At 40.2% G+C, this 13,941-nt stretch overlaps 1 long non-coding RNA gene and 1 pseudogene across 2 annotated transcripts; one reads left to right on the forward strand and one right to left on the reverse strand.

Annotated features, from left to right (window-relative positions):
• Positions 1–3,080: 3,080 nt before the first annotated feature.
• LOC101016699 lies at positions 3,081–4,120 on the reverse strand (annotated as a pseudogene). The gene has a single exon (XR_651462.4). The product of XR_651462.4 is annotated as an oligosaccharyltransferase complex subunit OSTC pseudogene (transcript).
• A 3,652-nt stretch (positions 4,121–7,772) lies between these two features.
• On the forward strand, positions 7,773–13,269 carry LOC103887392. Its single transcript, XR_002524210.2, has 2 exons — positions 7,773–8,066; positions 13,213–13,269. It is a non-coding gene; the product is annotated as an uncharacterized LOC103887392 (long non-coding RNA).
• Positions 13,270–13,941: the final 672 nt, after the last annotated feature.

The raw sequence follows: 13,941 nt of genomic DNA on the forward strand, positions 1-13,941 counted from the left end.
ATTAGGGGATTTCAGTTCCTCTGGGAGGCCCCTGGTGGCTCTGATACTGCAGCTTCTGTTGCGTGGGACCTGCTGTGGCTGCCTGAATCATATAGAGGATGCCAGGACAGAAGGAAGCTGGAAATGGACATCAGTGGGCTTTGAGAATGTGGCTGTGAACCTCACCCACGAGGAGTGGGCTTTGCTGGGACCTTCCTGGAAGAATGTCTACAGAAATGTAATGCTGGAAGCCTTCAGGAATCTGACCTTTGTAGTAATCAAATGGAAAGGCCATTTGAAAATCTGTCCCAAAATCTTGGGAGAAAGCTAAGAAATCATATGGTGGAGAGACTCTGTGGATGTAAAGAAGGAGTCAATGTGGAGAAACCCTCAGCCAGAAAGCAGATTGTCATCTGAACAAGAAAATTCGTACTGGAGGCCAAGCGTGGTGGCTCACGCCTATAATCCCAGCACTTCGGGAGGCCGAAATGGGCAGATCACGAGGTCAGGAGATCGAGACCATCCTGGCTAACCCAGTGAAACCTCGTCTCCACTAAAAAAATACAAAAAAAATTAGCCAGACGTGGTGGCGGGCTCCTGTAGTCCCAGCTACTGGGGAGGCTGAGGCAGGAGAATGGCGTGAACCCGGGAGGCGGAGCTTGCAGTGAGCCAAGATAGCGCCACTGCACTCCAGCCTGGGCGACAGAGCAAGACACTGTAAAAATAAATAAATAAATAAAAGAAAAAAGAAAGAAAAGGAAAAACTCTTACTGGAGTAAAACCACGCAAAGGTAGTGTGTGTGGAAAAGTCTTTGTACATCATTCATTCCTTCATAGTTACATGAGCTCACTCTGAACACAAACAATATGAGTGTGCTGGGGAATGTGGAGAAAAGCCTCACGAACACAAACAATGTGGGAAAGCCTCCATTTCTCCCAGAAGTGGTCCAAGACTCATGGTAGTACCCACTAGAAAGGGATGTTATAAATGCAAGCTATGAGGCAAAGCCCTTAATTTCCCTATTTATTTCACAATGAACTCACACCGGAAAGAGGTTCTATAAATGTAGAGAAATTGTGAGAGTCTTCACTGTTTTCCTTTACTTTCTTTTTTTTTTTTGAGATGGAGTCTTACTCTGTTGTCCAGGCTGGAGTGCAGTGACACGATCTCGGCTCACTGCAAGCTCCGTTCCCCAGGTTCACGCCATTCTCCTGCCTCAGCCTCCCCAGTAGCTGGGACTACAGGTGCCCGCCACCACGCCCGGCTAATTTTTTTTGTATTATTAGTAAAGACGGGGTTTCACCGTGTTAGCCAGGATGGTCTCAATCTCCTGACCTCCTAATCCGCCCGCCTCGACCTCCCAAAGTGCTGGGATTACAGGCATGAGCCACCGCGCCCGGCCTTTACTTTCAAATACATGAAAACATTCACACTGGAGAAAAATGCCATGAATGTAAACACTGTGGGAAAATATTTGATTGCCCCAGTTGCTTTCCTTTTAATTTTTAATTTAATTTAATTATTTTTTTGAGTCTGTCACCCAAGCTGGAGTGCAGTGGCACAATCTTGGCTCACTGTAACCTCTGCCTCCTGGGTTCAAGCAATTATCCTGCCTAGCCTCCCAAGTAGCTGGGATTACAGGTGTGCACCACCACATCTGGCTAATTTTTGTATTTTTAATAGAGATGAGGTTTCGCCAGGTGAAACCAGGTCAGACTGGCCTTGAACTCCTGACCTCAGGTGATCCATCTGCCTCGGCCTCCCAAAGTGCTGGGATTAAAAGATGTGAGCCAATGCGCCTGGCACTAGTTCCTTTCAAATACATGTTAGAACTCACACTGGAGAAAACCCTTACAAATGCAAACACTGTGGTAAAGCATTCATTTCTTAAACTTACCTTTGGACATATGAAATCAGAATTCATGTTCTCGAGAAATCTCATGAGTGTGGGGAATATGGGAAAAGATGCAATTGTTCCAGTTTCCTTTGAAGACACAAAAAACGCGTAGTGCAGGAAACCTTCACGAATGTAAAAAATGTGGTGAAGTCTTTAGATGTCCCACGTCCCTTCAAGCATAAGAAAGAATTCATATTGGAGAAAAACCCTATGAATGTAATACTTGGGGCAGAACCTTTAATTATCCCATTTCCTTTTGAAGACATGAAAAAACTCATACTGGAGAAAAATGCTATGAATGTAAAAGGTGCGGTAGGACCTTTGGGTGGTGCAGTTCCCTTGGAAGACGTAAAAGAACTCACACTAAAGAAAAGCCCTGTGACTATAAACAAGGTGGGCAAGTCTTCAGTTTTTAAAATTACCCTTGACTACAGGAAATAACTCATTTTGCCCAATGCAGTCAGTACTTTGAGAGACTGAGGCAGGAGGATCATCTGAGACCAGCGGTTTGCGACCAGCCTGGACAACATAACAAATCCTTGTGTCAAAAATAAAATAAAATAAAATAAAGGAAAAAAAATTAACTGGGTGGGGTGGTATGTGCTGGTAGTTTTAGGTACTCAGAAAATGGAGGCAGGAAGATTGCTTGAAGCTGAGAGATGGAGGTGACAGTGAGCCATGATCACATCACTGAACTCCAGCCTGGGCAACATAGCAAGACTCTGTCCCCCCACCAAAAAAAAAAAAAAAAAAAGAAAAGAAAAGAAAAAAGAAAGGACTGTCATTTATACAGGAGAGAAATCCTGTGGATGTACAGAATGTAGGAATGCAATCAATTTTCCCAGTTTTCTTTGAAGACATGAAGAGACCCACCCTGGAAAACAATTCAAAGAATATAAAAAGTGTAATAAAGGCTTCAGATGTCCCGGTTCCATTCAAAACCATAAAAGGACTCACATTGGAGAAAAACCACCTAAATGTAAAACATATGGTAAAGTATTTAATTTTCCCACTTGCTTTCTAACATGGCAAAGGGCTCTGGAGAAAAACCCTATGAATATACAGAATGTGGGGATGCTTTCCTTGCTGTCATCTCCATTCAAAGACACAGCGCAATGCATGTTGGAGATGAACATTATAAAATAGAAGAATGAATGCTGGGTGGAAGCCTTAGTACTATGGAAAATACGGGAAAGTTTTTCATTTTTTTAATTAGAAAAAGTATTTATTTCTGCTCCTTTCATACATCTTACTGTTCAGGAAACAGTCTTACATACATATCTGAAATAATCTACCATCACACACTCTAGTTAAATGCCAAGCACCATAGGTAAAGCTGATCAGCTGTCTACAGTTCTCAGCCTATGGAATCTTGCTTCTGGATTTTATGTTAATTTCTGAAAATCAGAAATGTCATCTCCAAAAAATGTTTAGGAGGTTGTAAAAAACAATCAGTTTATTTGGTATTATAATTGTAGATATGGAGTATATTTTCTTTAAGAAACAAAAAACTAAAAAGAAAATGCCACTCAACATTGTTGGCATAGCAACAGGTCAGCAGGAAAAAAAATACTGTGATAAACTTGTCTCTTTAATACCAAGAAGAAATTCTAGTCCAAGCTTCAATACATTTCCTGTTTTTTCACTAGATATTTCTTTTACTGCTGTTCTTCATTCTTTTCCACATTTCATATTAGAGGATTGGTACAGCCTTTAAAACTTCATTGACAGGAGCAAATCCAGTATCCACTGATTTCTTCTCAAAGGCACTCTAACCCATCAGATAGCCCGGCAGTTTCATTCTCATGAATACTCTAGCCATGAAAAAACTCAGTAGGACACAGACGAATCCAATGAACAGAAGAAGAAATCTATTGAGTTTTGGGATATTTGGTGCATTCGATCGGTCCAGGATTATGAAACCTAAACCTCCCATTGTAAATAGGAAGCTGGATGCAAGTCCTTCCATAATATATTGTCCATTTACTCTGTAGGCCAAGAAAGCTACTGGCCTCTGATGCCCGTGTTCATCAGTCATAGAGCCAACACTTGGAGGTTCAACAATAACATCATAAATTATTTTTCCGGTGATGAGGAAGTAAGACACCACCACCAGAGCATACACAGTCATGGCCGATGGCATGTGCAACCAGGGCGGCTTCTTCAGCTTCAGGTTGGGACATTCGAGCACTAAGAACGGGACACGGTACAAATTCTCCATGTTGGTGGCAGCAAGGGCAAGTTTTCCATTTTAATAATTACTTTAAAAATCTTGTGAAAACTCCCACTGGAAAGAAATCCTACAAATGTAAGTACTTTGGAAAACCTGATGTAAATTAATTATTGTAAAAGGTTCAAAACTCCAACACGAATGAATTATTATACAAAGTTATCACTATATGGTATTTATCAGTGGCTCATTTTAAAGAGGATTGCTGGACGATGGATTTCTACTTTTTTTTTTTTTTTTTGAGACAGAGTTTCACTCTGTTGCCTAGGCTGGAGTGCAGTGGCGCCATCTTGGCTCATTGCAACCTCTGCCTCCCGGGTTCAAGTGATTCTCCTGCCTCGGCCTCCCAAGTAGCTGGGACTTCAGGCGCCTGCCACCACGCCTGGCTGATTTTTATATTGTTAGTAGAGACGGGATTTTGCCAAGTTGGCCAGGCTGGTCTCGAACTCGTGACCCCAGGTGATCCGCCCACCTCAGCCTCTCGAAGGCTGGGATTACAGGTGTAAGCCACCCTGCTCAGCCATATTTCTACTTCTTTTGCAAGGAAAAGTTGTGTTGAGAATTCTGTACATACTCTTTAAGCCATGGTACCTGAGGTTTAATGGGAAGTGTTTTTATCCCAATACAGTTAATAGAATTTTCTCCATCCATTTTAAAGTGTGTTGGGTCTACAGGTGAATCGAAATTTTTTTTTTATGCAGTGTTTAATTGTTCTGTGATTAATGGGCCACAGAAAAATGAGAATTTGTGAACTGAGATTTTCTTATTGGTGTTATGTGGCAAGTTCTGGACATTTCTAACCCATTGTGTATACTCCATTTTCCTTTATTATGGGGAAAACTACTGCTTTGACATGACTCTTTATTCCATTTTCTTTGCTAATGAAGAGCTGGTGTCAATTTGTAAGTACGTCAAGTTTATCATACACCATTGTCTCATGGGAGTCATTTACATTTGTGTCCTTTATTTTTTGTCACTATTTCTGAGTATTATTTGGATAGTTCATTTTGAATTAAAGACAGACCTGTGATATCACAATATTTTGTGTCTAATCTGATGGAGAAAGCATTTAGTCTCATAGTCAAGTATGATGTTAGCTGTGGTTTTAAAATAAATTTCTTGAGTTTGAAAAAAAATGATTAGTCCATAATTCCATTATATTCTTTCTTTTCCCTTCCCTTTCCTTTTCCTCTCTTACCTCTCTCTCCCTTCCTTCCTTCTTCCTTCTTCCTTCCTGATTTATATGATTGTGCTTGTCTTGTTTTGTCTTCAGGGTTAGGTTGATTTGAATCCCAGCACTTTGGGAGGCCAAGGCCGGGGGATCATGAGGTCAGGAGATTGAGACTATCCTGGCCAACATGGTGAAACTCCATCTCTACTAAAATACAAAAAATTAGCCGGGCGAGGTGGCGCTGTAGTCCCAGTTACTCAGGAGGCTGAGGCATGGGAATTGCTTGAACTGAGGAGGTGGAGGTTGCAGTGAGTCAAGATCATGCCACCGCACTCTAGCTTGGTGACAGAGCAAGATCCCGCCTTAAAAAAAAAAGAAAAGAAAAAAGAAGAAAAATGAATCAGAAAGCTTTATTATTCTGCTCACTGAAGTAAAATAAAGACTCTCTGCAGGCAGGAACTTCTTTTTGCTTACTGCTGTATCCCCAGCTCCTAAAACATAAAAGGAGTTCAATAAATAGTTACTGAGTAAAATGAATGAATCTTCCTCAAAATGGTGGTAGGCTATACCACATGTGAATGCGGTGCTCTTTCCTGTGAGTTTTTGGTGTGTGTGTGTGTGGTGGGGGTGGGGGCGGTGTTTTGCTACTTCTTGAAATACTTCTAGGGTTGCGAATTTTTTCTTTTTCAGATGTGAATTTTTTTTTTTTTCAGATGGAGTCTCGCTCTATTGCCCAGACTGGAGTGCAGTGGCGCCATCTCGGCTCACTGCAACCTCTGCCTCCCTGGTTCAAGCAATTCTGCTGCCTCAGCCTCCCCAGTAGCTGAGATTATAGACGTACAACCCACAACTTGTTTACTCATATTTTTCTGAACAGTAATTGATTTCACCTAGACTTTCAAATGTATTAACATAATGATATACACAGTCTTTCTTTCATTTGTCTTATTTATTTATTTATTTTAGGGACAGGGTCTTGCTCTGTCACGCAGGTTGGAGTGCAGTGGCACTATCACAGCTCACTGCAACCTAGAACTCCTGGGCTCGAGTGATCCTCCCGCCTCAGCCTCCTGAGTACCCGGGACTACAGCCCCGTGCTGCCATACCCAGCACTTTCTTATAATTTTAAGGTATTATTCCGCCATCTGGTTTTAGTTTTTATTTGTATCTTTTCTCTTTTGTTCTTGGTTAGACTTTTAAAGGATTGCTAATTTTATTGACTTTTTAAAAGAAACAGATGTTTCTGAAACTCTGATTTCAGATAAAAGCAGAAGTTAATAAGAACTTTTTGTCTTTTTTTTTTTTTTTTTTAATAGATAGGTCTTGCTCTGTCACCCAGGCTAGAGTGCAGTGATGTGATTACAGCTTACTGCTTCTTTGAACTCTTGGGCTCAAGAGATCCTCCCACCAGCCCTCCCAAAGCACTAGGAATACAGGTAGGAGCCACTGCACCTGGCCAGTAAAAGTTTTCATAATTACTTTAGTTGAATACTTAGATAATATATTTTTTATCTTTTAGGTTTTCTCATAATACATTGAAGCTATACATTTTCCACTGAGAATTAATTTGATTATATCTGTAAGTTTATAGATCCAGGACTCTAATTTTTATTTCTAATATCCTATAATTCCACTTGCTTTCTATCATTCAAAAGATCTTCTGATGGCTACCATTTCCCTTTTACTATGCTGTTTTGGATTTAGCTTTTTGGTAGCAGGACTTCAAGATAGCCCATATCCCTTATGTAATCATCTCCTACACTGGATCCAAGTTAGTCTGTATGATTAATACAAGATGGCAGAAATGATGGCATGTGGCTTCTGAGCCTACGTCATAAAAGACCTGTGGCTTCGCGTGAACCTGGCGGGCGGAGCTCGCAGTGAGCCAAGATCGCGCCACTGCACTCCAGCGTGGGCGACCGAGCAAGACACCGTCTCAAAAAAAAAAAAAAAAAAAAAAAAAAAGGGAGAAAAAGAAAAAAAACACCTGTGGCTTCTGCCTTGTTGCCTATCCCTGGGATTACTCCCTCTGGGAGAAACCAGGTGTCATGTTAAAGGGACACTCAAACAGCTCTGTGGAGAGTTCAGTGCAATGAGGGACTGAGGTCCCCTCCCACAGCCGTGTCCAGGAACTTGAGGGTGGACCCCCAAGCCCAGCGAAATCTTCAGATGACAGTAGGCCCAGCAGCATCTTGATTGCAGCTTCATGCGTGATCCTAAAACAGAAAGTTTCAGCTAATCTGCCTCCTCATTTCTGACTCACACAAACTGTGAGATTCAAAAACGTGTTGCTTGTGTTAAGCCCCCATGTTTTGGGGTAATCTGTTACACAACAATAGGTAAGTAATATAATTTTAAAATATATTTTATCTCATTTCAATTGGATTTTGGAAGGGAGAGAAAGAAAATATATGGGATCAGTCTGTCTTCCTGATTCCACTCTTTCTTTAGCTTAAAATATTTCCCATCACCGGGTTCTTAACTGTGTAAACAAAACAATTGTATTCACAATGAGAAAAAAAGACTGGGAGAAACAGGTGTTCCTAAAGGGAAAGTGTTAATATTCAAATTCTACCCAGCATTTTAACCCTTGTAAATTTGTATCTCTACTAAGGCACACAATTATTTATATCAGAACAAATAAACGTCAAGCACATTGACTTGAGTATAAACACAAGAACATTGAGGTCAACAGGTTGCTTGGCAACCAAAGAAAGAAGCAAAACAGTAGCTTCACTCAGACACCGTAACCATCGTCTCATCCTGGATGCAACTGTTGTGGTTAACAGTTGAGTATTTCGTGGTGATAGGGGGTCGACTGTCATGTTCTCTCTTGTTTTGTCTAGATCATGTTATTCTTATGTATAGCATCTTGAATTAAAATGATTACTCTCATTCCGCTCTTTTGATTGTTCTAAAACTTTGTTTTAGGAATTTTTCCTCTTTCATTTTCTCCTTCATCTCACCTCCTTGATGACTCGGCCACTATTTTTTTTTTTTTTTTGTCTTTTTTTAGACAGGGTCTCACTCTGTCACCCAGACTGGAGTGCAGTGGCATGATCTCGGCTCACTGTAACCTCCGCCTCCTGGGTTCAAGAGATTCTCCTGCCTCAGCCTCCCAAGTAGCTGGGACTACAGGCATGTGATACAATGCTTGGCTAATTTTTTTGTATTTTTTGTTTTAGTAGAGATAGGGTTTCACTATGTTGGCCAGGCTGATCTCGAACTCCTGATATCAAGTGATCCGCCCGCCTTGGCCTCCCAAAGTGTTGGGATTATAGGCATGAGTCACCGCACCCGGACCCCTTGGCTACTATTATGTCTCCACTGTGCAGCCCACACAAAAATTTCTCCGCCCAAATTTTTCATCTACATCTGGGTTTGGATGTTGGGGAGGAAACCTCTGCTTTTCCTTTGTTTCTAGATAGATTAAAAAAAATTAATTCCACCTACTTTACATGTGTCTCTCTGGGAAATGTGGCTACATGTATCTCTTTTCAAATGGAAACCGTTTCCTGGAAAATACTTGAAAAAGTTACATTGTAGAAAATTAGACTGTAATTATCTGTGCTGCCAAATTTGCACCAAACTTTAGTTGCAGTATTTCCTGCTTGTTGTAGTTTCACAAATGTATAAGTGTTGCATAACGGAACATCTGAGACCTACATGTAACCTTTTCCTGTTACTTCTGAGTGATTTACTTCAACTGAAAATTTATGATGTGTGCTAAACAGGATAGTATAATTGCAGAACTCAAGAATCAGAATAGCGGCCAGGCGCAGTGGCTCACGCCTGTAATCCTAACACTTTGGGAGGCCGAGATGGGTGGATCACCTTAGGTCAGGAGTTCAAGACCATCCTGGCCAAATGGCAAAACCCTGTCTCTACTGAAAATACAAAAATTAGCTGGGTGTGGTGGCAGGTGCCTGCAATCTCAGCTATTCCTCAGAGGCTGAGGCAGGAGAATCGCTTGAACCTGGGAGGCAGAGGTTGCAGTGAGCTGAGATCATGCCATTGCACTCCAGCCTGGGCAACAGAGTGAAACTCCATCTCAAAAACAACAAACAAACAACAACAACAACAACAAAAAGATTTAGAATAGTGTATTCCAGAATATTGAAATGTTAACACATTAGGTAAATTAAGTAGAATTCTCACAATGCCATAAGCATAGCCTGTGTACCCAGACATGAATGGATTCAAATCTTGGATGTGTGTATCAGTTGTTGGACACTTGACATGGTTTCCTCTGTACAAAGCAAATAGGGCCAGGCATAGTGGCTCATGCCTGTAATCCCAGCACTTTGGGAAGCTGGGGTGGGAGGATTGCTTGAGGTTGGGAGTTTGTGACCAACCTGGACAACATAGTGAGTCTTCGTCTCTATATAAAAATAAAAGAATTAGCCAGGCGTGGTGGCACGTGCTTGTGGTCCAAGCTACTTAGAAGGCTGAGGTGGGAGGATTGCTTGAGCCCAGGAATTCAAGGCTGCAGTGAGCTATGAGTGTGCCACTGCACTCCAGCCTGGATAACAGAGTGAGATCCTATCTCAAAAAATGGGGGGCAAATAATAACTTCCCTTACAGAGTTGTTTCAGAGTTAAATGTGGTAACATATTGAAGAGTAAGTGCTACAATTTAAGTGCTCAAAACCTGTTGATTTTATACACATGCACAATACTATGATAATGTTTTCTAGCTATACTGATTTCTAACAGGTTTATACTACTTATATTCTAATTCATGCCATTGCACTATTTAGATAATAAAATGTGTATAAACTGTGTTTAAAGTTGCTATTTGACAGTAAAATAGTAACTTTAAAACTCCCATGCTTTGAAAATTTTAAATGATATCCTTCCAACTTTAAGTTACATCATAAGTAAGAGGGGAATATAGTTAGGACAGCACTTAGAGAAATGGATGGGAAATGGAAATATTGTACTCAAGATTAGCTGCTGCAATTTATTAAACACACACACGCATGCATTTGACAAACTGGCAATGTACGTGTCTCAAACATTATCTAAGTTGCTTAAAACGTGGTGTTAATGAAATGAAGATTTGCAGCTTTTTGTAAGAAAAAAAAAACTCTCCAATTTCTTCTGGTGGCTAGGAAAGGAGCTCAAGAACTGTGGTTGAAGGAATAACCCACACCAGTACCACAGCTGAATAAACAAAGCAAATGCTTGTTCAATTACCCATGAGTCAGTAGCTTTATATTCCCTTATAGAGGGCAGAACATGCACTTTCTAAACGTCTAAAACCTGGAATTAGTGCCTGTGACCTCAGCAATACCAAGGAGATGAAATGTAGGGATACAAATTGTTCCCATTTCTATCTAAAGATAATATTTTTTAGGCCAGGCAAGATGGTTCATGCTTGTAATCCCAGCACTTTGGGAGGCCGAGGCGGCTGAAACACTTGAGGCCAGGAGTTCAAGACCAGCCTGGCCAATATGGTGAAATCCCATCTCTACTAAAAATACAAAAATTAGCTGGGTGTGGTGGTTTGCACCTGTAATCCCAGCTACTAAGGAAACTGAAGCAGAAGAATCGCTTGAACCCTGGAGGCAGAGGTTGCAGTGAGCCGAGATTGTGTGACTGCACTCCAGCCTGGGTGACAGCGAGACTCTGTCTTGAAAAAAAATTAATAATAATATTTTTAAGAAACCCTACAAATTGAAAATTACTTTTTAAAAATATCTGCTTTAGCTTGTGTTATAACTCTCATCACAGGGTGACTGTGTCAATTATGAGAGAGACCAACAATTAGGGTTAAATATTGTACTATCATATTGCATATGCGGTTTCTTGCCTTACAATTCATATCATAATTTGTACTTATAATTATTTAAAATAGTTTCTAAGACCTTCCCCTGCATTTGACTTACCCTTCTAACTTTCTTGAGCCTCCTCCCCTCAGTGAGGTTAGTGTAGAAAGGAAGAGAAGAAGGAAGTTAATTGAAGGCAGGGCCCACTTAATGAGTAGCCACTGAGATGGGAAGCCAGAGAATGCCTAAATGGACTCTGAGCATTTTTCCCTTTTTTCATTAACTCATCAAATATATGTTGAGTACCTGCTAGATGCTAGATCCCTAGCTAGGTAAACAGCAAACAAAGTAGATATGACTCTGCCCTCATTTAATTTAATTTATTATTATTTTTTTTTGAGACGGAGTCTTGCTCTGTCACCCAGGCTGGAGTGCAGTGGCGCGATCTCGGCTCACTGCAAGCTCCACCTCCCAGGTTCAGGCTATTCTCCTGCCTCAGCCTCCCGAGTAGCTGGGACTACAGGCGCCCGCCACCTCGCCTGGCTAATTTTTTTTGTATTGTTTTTTTCAGTAGAGACGGGGTTTCACCATGTTAACCAGGATCTCCTGACCTCATCATCCGCCCGTCTCGGCCTCCCAAAGTGCTGGGATTACAGGCATGAGCCACCGTGCCCAGCCCATTTAATTTATATTCTAGTGGGGTAGATGGTAAATAAACAAGTATGACACACATAATTTCAAATTGTCCTCATGCAACAAAATGAATAGGGTACTGTGTTAAAGAATAACAAGATGGATCAGGACAGGTGCTGTGGCTAACACCTGTAATACCAGCATTTTGGGAGGCTGAGGCAGGAGGATTACTTGAGGCTAGGGGATTGAGACTAGTCTGGGCAACATAGTGAGACTCCCATCTCTACAAAAAACAATTCTTAAAAATTAACCAGGCGTAGTGGTGTGCACCTGTAGTCCCAGCTACTTGGGAGGCTGAGATAAGTGAATCATTTGAGTCCAGAAGTCCAATTTTACAGTGAGTTATAATTGCACCACTGCACTCCAGCCTGGGTGACAGAGCAAGATCCCATCTTAAAAAAACAAAATCAAAAACAAAAAACAAAAAAAGCAACCCCATATTTTATCCTCTGATCCCCCAGTAATTCAATAAGACTGTGGCTTTCTTCCTGAGTTCTAGCCAACCCATATTGCATGGGCCAAAGAGTGCTCTTAGAGGAAAAGCCACATAAGTGAAGCTTTTACCTCATTTCTTCCTGCTTTTTAAAAAAAGTCTAAAAATTAAAAAAAAAAATTCTTTTCTGTTTAAAGATGAGATCTTGCTAAGTTGCGCAGGTCAGAGCACAGTAGCTATTCGCAGGTGTGATCACAGTGCACTATTTGAACTATTTGAGCCTATTGTAGACATTTTTGAATTTCTTATCTTCCCAACTCCTGAGCTCAAGCTATCCTTCTCCTTCAGTCTCCCAAGCAGCTGGAATTACAGGTGTGTGCCATTGCACAGTTCAATTTTGACCTGATTTTAGTCACCCTCCAGTGCCTTCAAATCATTTTCAAAAACTATTTCAGCATTTATAGTTGTTGTTGAAAGGAAGCTCAGCATGATACAAGGTGCTCCACTATTACCAACATAAAAGCTCTGCAAGTAGTATTCTTGTTAGTGAGTATTGGCAGGTTTGTTTGGTAGATGCTACGTGGTACCTATTAGGAAGCTATTAACAGCACCTAACCAAATTGTCTCATTTATCCTTATTTCACCTCAAAGTAGGGAGAAAAGGAGAAGTATCACTCTTTTCACTGCACAAATGTGAAAACACACAATAAAGAGAAGGGAGAAAGGTATTTATCATTAGAGCATTTTAGTCAATGAGCTGGGATTAGACCCCAAGCCTTTATATTTATATTGTTCTTATTGGACAAGGTTAAAATCTATAAAGCTGTTAAAGTTAATCAGATTTATATAAATGTGCATATCCTCAGTTACTGGAAATCCTCACTTCAGATTCTACATTTTGATCATTTAATTTAAACTACAAATGAGACTCAATTTTGCATTATCCATTAGGAAAGTTTCTCAGCTGAAAAACTGTTAGAAAAGTATTAGTAAAGTAGTGGTTTTTAAGGTAACATGTAAAAATCGATACTTTTCCAGGCTCAGAATATAAAATGAAAATACCAAGTAAGAGAGACAGCATTCCCTAAGTTACAACAACAAACCAGAAATGTAAAATCCGTGGGAATTAATAAGGTAATATGCTAGAAATGTTGAGTATTTTAATGCTTTAGAGCAAGCAATGTTTTGAAATATTGATACTATCTAAATTAACCAATAAATCAAAAGATATTCCAATCAATTGAAGGCAAGGAGGGGGTCAAGGAGACTTGATAGATAAGTTTACAGGTCATTAAGAGGTTCAAGAAGTAGCCAGGGCAATTTTAGAAAAGAATGGAAAATATCAGTACCTTTATAATACATTTTACTATGTAGCACAATAAAAGTGAAATGTGTTACAATATACCACAATGGTAAAACAGTGTGGCAACATAAAAGCTATAATGGTTAAAACAGCGGGGCAGTAAAAAGAAAGAGACATGGTAATGGTATAGTGAGGACAGTACGTAGAAAAATTTAGTATATAATGAAAGTATTTCACATCAGTGTCACATGGTATTTGGACAAATAGAAAGACATTAAACAAAGCTGGATGTATACTTTTTATACCAAAATCTGTGCCAGCTCTGCAGAAAATGTAAACGCTGAAATATAACTAAAAGGTATTAGAAGAAAACATGAATCGATATAGTTATAATTTTGGTATAGTATCTTTCCAATGTAACAGAAGAGCACATAAGCCTTTCTACTCTATTTGGAATGTAAATA

Source organism: Papio anubis, chromosome 11, assembly GCF_008728515.1.
Source record: "Papio anubis isolate 15944 chromosome 11, Panubis1.0, whole genome shotgun sequence".
Taxonomy (NCBI): domain Eukaryota; kingdom Metazoa; phylum Chordata; class Mammalia; order Primates; family Cercopithecidae; genus Papio; species Papio anubis.